Source organism: Pristis pectinata, chromosome 10 (genome assembly GCF_009764475.1).
Source record: "Pristis pectinata isolate sPriPec2 chromosome 10, sPriPec2.1.pri, whole genome shotgun sequence".
NCBI lineage: Eukaryota > Metazoa > Chordata > Chondrichthyes > Rhinopristiformes > Pristidae > Pristis > Pristis pectinata.
The window spans coordinates 91,725,002-91,734,074 of record NC_067414.1 but is presented as its reverse complement, the minus strand read 5'-3'; the positions used below and the strand labels follow the sequence as shown (position 1 = coordinate 91,734,074).

The 9,073-nt window shown below is 44.8% G+C and overlaps 1 non-coding gene across 1 annotated transcript; it reads right to left on the bottom strand.

The window, feature by feature from the left end:
• Window positions 1-1,109: 1,109 nt before the first annotated feature.
• Window positions 1,110-1,181, bottom strand: trnaa-ugc (transfer RNA alanine (anticodon UGC)). Its single transcript has one exon. It is a non-coding gene; the product is annotated as a tRNA-Ala (tRNA).
• Window positions 1,182-9,073: the final 7,892 nt, after the last annotated feature.

Below are 9,073 nucleotides of genomic sequence, written 5' to 3'. Positions count from 1 at the left end.
CATCAACTTCCCCCAAGATCCTCATGGAGTCATAGAGTCATACAGCACGGAAAGGCTACTCGACCCAACCAGTGCATCCCATCTAAGCTACAACCATTTTCCTGTGTTTGACCCATATCCCTCTGAACCTTTCCTATCCATGTACCTGTCCAACTGTCTTTTTAAAGTTACTATATCTGCCTCAACCACTTCCTCTGGCAGCTCATTCCACATACACACCACCCTACTGTGTAAAAAAGTTGCCCCTCAACTTCCAATTAAATCTTTCCCCTCTCACCTTAAACCTATGCCCTCTAGTTCTTGATACCCCAATCCTGGGAAAAAGACTAAGTGCATTCACCCTATCTATGCTCCCCATGATTTTATACGCAAAATCACATCTCATTCTCTGATGCTCCAAAGAATAAAGTCCTAGCCTGTCCAACCTCTCCTTAAGTCCCTCCTGGCAACATCCTTGTAAATCTCCTCTGCACTCTTTCCAGTTTAATAACATCTTTCCTGTAGCAGGGTGAACTGAACACAATACTTCAAGTGCGGCCTCACCAGTGTCTTGTACAACCGCAATATGACATCCCAACTGTTATACTTAATGCCCTGACTGACAACGGCTATCCGTCTTCACCACCCTGTCTACCTGTGTCTCCTGTTCGGTCTTTGGACCATCACATTGAAACTTATCCCATTTGCTTGCAGTACGACCAGATCCTTCTATGTCTTAACAGTATCCACCTTTGCCTCTCAGAATTTAAACTGTTGATGGCCTTTGAGTGTGATTTGCAGAACATGGAAAGAGACACTAACAGGGCTCCCCTTGGTTAGGGATTTAGATAAGATAAGATTTCTTTATTAGTCACATGTACATCGAAACACACAGTGAAATGCATCTTTTGCTTGGAGTGTTCTGGGGCAGCCCGCAAGTGTTGCCACGCTTCCGGCGCTAATATAGCATGTCCACAACATCCTAACCCATACATCTTTGGAATGTGGGAGGAAACCCACGCAGACACGGGGAAAACATACAAACTCCTTACAAGCATCAGTGGGAATTGAACCCAGGTCGCTAACTGCTGCACTACCATGCCTGCCCACAAAATTTTCTGTCATCAGTGTGGAGATGCCAGGGGTTGAACCCAGGACCTCATACATGCAAAGCATGCGCTCTCCCACTGAGCTACATCCCTTTAAGGTCCTGTAACATTGAGACTGTGCTCAGTAGTCAACCCAAGGTACTTCAGTGGTGCATGTTTTAGGAGACCTGGCTCAAGGACTGTGCAGTGTGGACGCTTGGAAGAATATTTTACCTGGCTGGCAAGCGTTAGGGTTACACTCTTAGATATGAGTCAACAATTTTAACTGAGGTTTGGAGAAATTGCTTCTGTTATAGGGTTGTGAATCTCTGGAATTGTCCTTGTCGGAGGCCTGTGGATGATTAGTCATTATCTGCAAGGCAAGGACAACGGAGCTTGGGAACTGAGAGGACAAAGGCATTATAAGATATAGGAGCAGAATTAGGCTATCCGTTCCACAAGTCTGATCTGCCATTCAATCATGGCTGATTTTGTTATCGACCCCATTTTCCCGCCTTCTCCCCGTAACCCTTAACCCCCTTACCAATCAACAACCTATCAGTTTGTGAACTGAGGGCAGGTAGAGAGGGAGAACACAAAAAAGGAAACACAAAAGTTGCACAAACTTGGTTGGTTGAAGGGTCGAAAAATGGGACAGATTTAAAGTATTGGCATTAGATTTAAAGAGGAGATGGAAAAAAAGTTTTCGCTCAAAGACCAGTGGGAATCTAATCGAGGGGTTCGGAGGATATGTACATAGAATAATGGATACCTGGGAGTGATTACAGACTGGGATCTAATCCAGGGGTTCAGGGGGTTTATATATAGAATAATGAATACCTGGGAGTGATTACAGACTGGGATCTAATCCAGGGGTTCAGGGGGTTTATATATAGAATAATGAATACCTGGGAGTGATTACAGACTGGAATCTAATCCAGGGGTTCAGGGGGTTTATATGTAGAATAATGGATACCTGGGGGTGATTACAGACTGGGATCTAATCCAGAGGTTCAGGGGGTTTATATATAGAATAATGGATACCTGGGGGTGATTACAGACTGGGGTCTAATCCAGGGGATCAGGGGGTTTATATATAGAATAATGGATACCTGGGTGTGATTACAGACTGGGGTCTAATCCAGGGGATCAGGGGGTTTATATATAGAATAATGGATACCTGGGCATGATTACAGACTGGAATCTAATCGAGCGGTTCAGGGGGTTTACATATAGAATAATGGATACCTGTGAATAAATAAGGAGCAATGATTTAATTGAAGAATTTGGGTAAGATGAGAAAACATGACACCAAGCCCAGTTTAGTTGCCTGACTGTCTCGAGTATTTCACAGATTTTGAATCATCCCGTTGTATCTGTGTTTATTGGATTAAGTGCTCCTGTGATTTAAGGAGAATGAGTAGGAGGAGATTATTCAGTTCGGGGTAAACATCCATGCAAATTCTAAGGACCATTAAGCTACGTATTATTGAAATAAACTGACATTGATTGCCATGGAGGCTGGCAGAGATCTGTCCTCTACATCAGCATCAAGTAGCTTGAATTTGAAGCACAGAACATAATGTGCAAAAGTTGAGACCCTCACAGGTATCGAAGCTTTTAAAAAGCGTGACATGCTTTAAGGACTTTTAAACTGTGACACGGAGGCACCTCTAAGATCTACAGGTGGGCAGCACTGCATTCAAATCTAACCTACACGCACACAAACACACATGCACGACACACATACCCACACACAAACTTACTCACACATTCTCATACATAAATACACATACACACACACACACACACACAAAAACACAGTGACCTGCTGACCATTGTTTGGGGTGATTGTATTGGGTTTTGATTCACATATAGGCCAGACCGGGTAAGGTGGGTGAGAATTTGTGTGTGTGTGTGTGTGTGTGTGTGTGTGTGTGTGTGTGTGTGTGTGTGTGTGTGTGTGGGTGGGTGCGTGTGTGAATGTGTATGTCTGAATGTCTGTGTGTTACATAGAATGTGCGTGTTACATAGAATGTGTGTGTGGATGCGTGTGCGTGTTTGTGAATGTATGTGTGCGAATGTGTGTGTGAGATGTGTGTAAGGATACATGTGAGTGAGAATGTGTCTGTGTGTGAGGATGTGAAAGTGTGTGCGTGAGAATATGTGTGCATGTGTGAGTGAGAATGTGTCTGTGTGTGTGAGAATATGTCTGTGTGAGTGAGAATGTGTGTGTGTGAGTGAGAATATGTCTGTGTGTGAGTGAGAATGTGTGTGTGTGAGTGAGAGTGTGTGTGTGAGTGAGAATATGTCTGTGTGTGAGTGAGAATGTGTGTGTGTGTGAGTGAGAGTGTGTGTGTGAGTGAGAATGTGTCTGTGTGTGAGTGAGAATGTGTGTGTGTGAGTGTGTGTGAGTGAGAATGTGTGTGTGTGAGTGAGAATGTGTGTGTGTGAGTGAGAGTGTGTGTGAGTGAGAATGTGTGTGTGTGTGAGTGAGAATGTGTCTGTGTGTGAGTGAGAATGTGTGTGTGTGAGTGAGAGTGTGTGTGAGTGAGAATGTGTGTGTGAGTGAGAATGTGTCTGTGTGTGAGTGAGAATGTGTGTGTGTGAGAGAGAGTGTGTGTGAGTGAGAATGTGTGTGTGTGAGAGAGAGTGTGTGTGAGTGAGAATGTGTGTGTGAGTGAGAATGTGTGTGTGTGAGTGAGAATGTGTCTGTGTGTGAGTGAGAATGTGTGTGTGAGTGAATGAGAATGTCTGTGTGTGAGAGAATATGTGTGTGAGAATGTGCGTGAGTGAGAATGTGTGTGTATGAGTGAGAAGGTAAGTGTGTGTTTGTGTGTGATAATGTGTATGATAATGTGTGTGTGTTCCCATGTCTTAATCATTACACTTTCCTTTTGGTCCTCCCAATACTAGGCACAGCTCCTGCACCTCTGTGGCCAGTCTCCCAGAACCACTAACCCCTGGTGGCGCTGAAGTGAACCTCTGTTGATTGCAGATGAATTTATTTGGCTACGAGAGTTTAAGCTTATACTTAAATCGACAATTTAATTTTACATGTACTTCAAGGGTTGCACCCCCATAGGTGTTAGGCTTCACTGCTCTCCATTACCTGAGCTGTGCTGTGTCTTGCTGAACACACACAGTCCTCCCGTCCCAACCCAGTGACCGTCCATTACCTATAGTCTTTTGCTTATCCCCACGGTGCTCACCTTCTGCTGTTCCATGTTACACCAAAGGCGGTGCTGTTGCTTCTCTCGACGGGTTAATATACATCTGAAAGGCACTAAGATATTTATTTATTAGTCACATGTACGTCGAAACACACAGTGAAATGTTTCTTTTTGCGTTACTGAGAATGTGCTGGGGGGCAGCCCACAAGTGTCGCCACTCTTCCGGCGCCAACATAGCATGCCCACAACTTCCTAACCCGCACGTCTTTGGAACGTGGGAGGAAACCAGAGCACCTGGAGGAAACCCACGCAGACACGGGGAGGACGTACAAACTCCTTACAGACAGCGGCCAGAATTGAACCCGGGATTGAATTGTGACTAATCGCTACACTAATGTTGGATGAATCAAAACCAACAGCAACTTTAATGTTGTAAGCTTTTCCGAGGTGCTTCTCAGGGGAACTACTGCACAAATTTTGCCCGCCTGCCAGCCACAAAAGAGTGAGGACACGATCCAGGTGGACTGGGGAAGTGGGCCAAGGAATGGCAGACGGAATTTAATTTGGACAAGTGCGAGGTATTGCATTTTGGTCAGTTAGGCCAGGGTAGGGCTTACACAGTAAATGGTAGAGCTCTAGAGAGAGGTTCTAGTAAACAAAGCCTTTGACAAAGTCCCACATGATAGGCTAATCTCAAATAATGATGAGTCAGAGTATAGGAAGGAGATAGAGGGCCTGGTGACATGGTTTCATGACAACAACCTTTCTCTCATTGTCAGCAAAACAAAAGAGCTGGTCATTGACTACAGGAAAGGGGGGGGGGGGGGGCGGTACACATGCTCTGTTTACATCAACGGTGCTGAGGTTGAGAGGGTTAAAAGCTTCAAGTTCCTGGGAGTGAATATCACCAATAGTCTGTCCTAGTCCAACCACGTAGACGCCACAGCCAAGAAAGCTCACCGATGCTCTACTTCCTCAGAAGGCTAAAGAAATTTGGCATGTCCCCATCGACCCCCACCAATTTTCATAGATGCACCACAGAAAGCATCCTATCCTGATACCTCACAGCTTGGTATGGCAATTGTCCTGCCCGAGACTGCAAGAAACTGCAGGGAGTTCTGGACACAGCCCAGCACATCACGGAAACCAGCCTCCCCTCCATGGACTCTGTCTACACTTCTCGCTCCCTCGGTAAAGCAGCCAACATAATCAAAGACCCCACCCACCTCGGACATTCTCTCTTCTCCCCCCTCCCATCAGGCAGAAGATACAAAAGCCTGAAAGCATGTACCACCAGGCTCAAGGACAGCTTCTATCCCACTGTTATAAGACCATTGAACAGTCCCCTGGTATGATAAGATGGACTCTTGACCTCACAATCTACCTCTTCATGGCCTTGCACCTTATTGTCAAGCTGCGCTGCACTTTCTCTGTAACTGTAAAACTGTAACACTTTATTCTGCATTCTGTTATTGTTTTCCCTTGTACTACCTCGATGCACTGATATGATGAAATGATCTGTATGGATGGCATGCAAAACAAAGTTTTTCACTGTACCTCGGCACATGTGACAATAATAAACCAATCTACCAATTAAGCTGGACGGTTAGATCGCATGGGATCCAGGGAGAGCTTGCTTAGTGGATACATAATTGGCTTGATGGTAGGAAGCAGAGACTGATGGTGGAAGGTTGTTTTTTGGACTGTGACTAGTGGTGTGCCACAGGGATCATTTCTGGGTCCATTGTTATTCATCATTTATGCAAAGATTTGGATGAGAATGTGCAAGGCATGGTTAGTAAGTTTGCAGACGACACTAAAATAGGTGGCACCGTAGACAATGAACAAGTTTATCAAAATTTACAAGGGGATCTTGATCAGCTGGATAAGTGGGCCGAGGAATGACCAATGGTGTTCAATTAAGATAAGTGTGAAGTGTTACATTTTGGGAAGTCAAATCAGGGTTGGACTTTCACAGTGAGAATGGTAGGGCCCTGGGGAGTGTTGTAGAGCAGAGGGACCTAGGAGCACGAGTACATGGTACGCAGAAAATGGCGTTGCAGGTAGATGGGACGGAGAAGGTGTTTGGCACCCTGGCCTTCGTCAGTCAGGGCACTGAGTAGAGCAGTTGGGACGTTATGCTGCAGTTATACGAGACACTGGTGAGGCCACACCTGGGTTATTGTGTACAGTTTTAGTTACCCTGTTATAGTAAAGATATTATTAAGCTGGAGAGAGCGCAGAGGAGATTTACGAGAATGTTGCCAGGACTCAAGGGCTTGAGTTATAGGGAGAGAATGGGCAGGCTAGGACTTTATTCCTGGGAGTGTATGAGACGGAAGGGTGACCTAACAGAGGTGTATAAGATCATAAGGGGCATAGACAGGGTGAATGCACACAGCCTTTTTCTTAGAGAAAGGGAATCAAGAACTACAGGGCGTAGGTTTAAGGTGAGAGGGGAAAGATTGAAAAGGGACCTGAGGGGCAACTTCTACACGAAGAGTGTGGTGTGTATATGGAACAAGCTGCCAGAGGAAGTAGTTGAGGCACGTGTAATAACAGTTGAAGGACACTTGGACAGGTGCACAGATTGGAAGGGATATGGGCAAAACACGAGCAAATGGTCTTGCTCAGGTGGACATCTTGGTGGGCATGGATGAGGTGGGCTGAAGGGCCTGTTTCCTTACTGTATTCCTCTATGACTCTGTGACCCTGTGAAGTGCAGTCATGATTGTAACGTAGGAAATACAGCAGCCAATTTCCACACAGCAAGATCCCATAAACAGTGATGGGAGAATGGACAGGATCTACATTGTGATGTTAACTAAGGAATTCCAAAGACGTACAGGTTAGGAAGTTGTGGGCATGCTATGTTGGCGCCGGAAGCGTGGCAACACTTGCAGGCTGCACCCAGAACACTCTATGCAAAAGATGCATTTCGCTGTGTGTTTCAATGTACATGTGACTAATAAAGAAATCTTAAATCTTAATAAGCATTGAACAGGACACAGGGGTTTAACTCCCTTGCGGTCCTTAAAGGTAATACCGTGGATCCTTTATTTCCACCTGGTACGGCATTCAGAGGGTGGGGACTCTGGGTGTAAGGTCTTATCTCAAAGAAAGGACACTTCAGCAATGTAGTTTTGGAAACAGCAGAAGAACAGGCTCTTAAAGACTGCCAATCTGATCAAAAGCTTTCCGACTACAAGGTGTTTATTAAATTGCCTTGAAATCTTTGTGGTAATATTCTGTGGGAATCAATGGCTGCAGATTGGATGGGTTTAGCTGATCAGAATTCAGTTAGAAATGTCTTTTGTCCTCACACCATACAACCCACAGCTCTCCTCCTGAGTCAAGGTTTCCTCACCTTTCTTTTCTCATCATCTGCTGGGAAGCCTTATGTACAGCTCTTTGCAACCATTATTCGGGTTTCCACTAATTGTAACACAGTGAAGGTGAGTCCAAATGAATGAGTTATTCTTGCTAAAGCTACAGCTGAGGTGGAACAGCCAGCAACAATGAAACACGTGGGGTGTCAAGTGGCTGGATGGCTATATGAGGAGGGGGCATTAAGAGAGAAGTCTCCAGATTCGATGATGTCTGGTCATCTGTGAAGCTCTGAAGCTTATTCTGTTGACTCCCCCTCAAACAATGGGATGGTGTATCACCCCAGCAGGCCATGTGAACAGCAATGGTGATATGTACAAAAATGGATGTGGTAACATGACTGAATGTGTTGACCAAATGACACTAAGAATGAAAAGAGTGCTGCCCTGTGTTTTTTCTTCCACAAATATTTTTTATGAGTGAAGTTTATTTTTGAAAGTAAAAAAATGTTGACTTCCCTGGCAAACCTGTGAATAATAACCATTTTCCTGTTGTAAATCTGTGTGCAGTTATTGGCAAATAATGCAGAGAGTTGTGGACACCGCCCAGTCCTTCAGGGGCCTGCCTCAAGAAGGAGGCATCTATCATCAAGGATCCCCAACATCTGCGTCATGCCCTCTTTTCCTTGCCAACATCAGGCAGGAGGTATAGAAGTCCCACACCACCAGGTTCAGGAACAGCTACTTTCCTACAACCATCAGGTTCTTGAACCGACCTGCACGACCCTAACCCTACCTCAGCAACGGAACATAATGGACCACCTCTTGCACTGCCATGGACTTGTCTCTGATTGTGTCTATTTTTTTGCACTAAGGTCTTGTTTCTGCACAGTCTCTTCTCTCTTTCTTCACAGTCTTGTATAATTTATATTCTGTGTGTTGTCTGTACCAATGTGCCTGTGATGCTGCTGCAAGCAAGTTTTTCTTTGTATCTGTACCTCACCGGACTTGTGCTCATGACAATAAACTCGACTTGAACAAAGATAAATGGTGCTGGAAAACTCAGTAGGTCAGGAAGCATCTGTGGAAAGAGGAACAGTCAATGTTTTGGGGCTGCAATTGTTTGTCAGAACTGAGAAAGAGAAAATTGATAGTGAAGGTGGGTGGAGGGATGTGCAGGACAAATGCGATGGGATCATTAGAAATGTTTTGGCACAGACTAGAAGGGCTGAATGGCCTGTTTTCTGTGCTGTAGTTTTCTATGGTTTTTCTATAGTTCTAATGGCTTAATAGCTGTAGTTATCAGTGCCTTAAGCTTAATATGTTGATAGCTGTGACCCAGTAGCTTCAGATGCTGATGACTATGGCCACTAAGCCATTGCAACTCATCCTATCTATCACATTTGTCTTAGATTTCCAATGTCTGCATCTTCAGTGGTTATCACTGCATGCCTAAAGCTCCACATCAACATTTAAGGTAACAGAGTTGCACTTCTACAGCACCTTT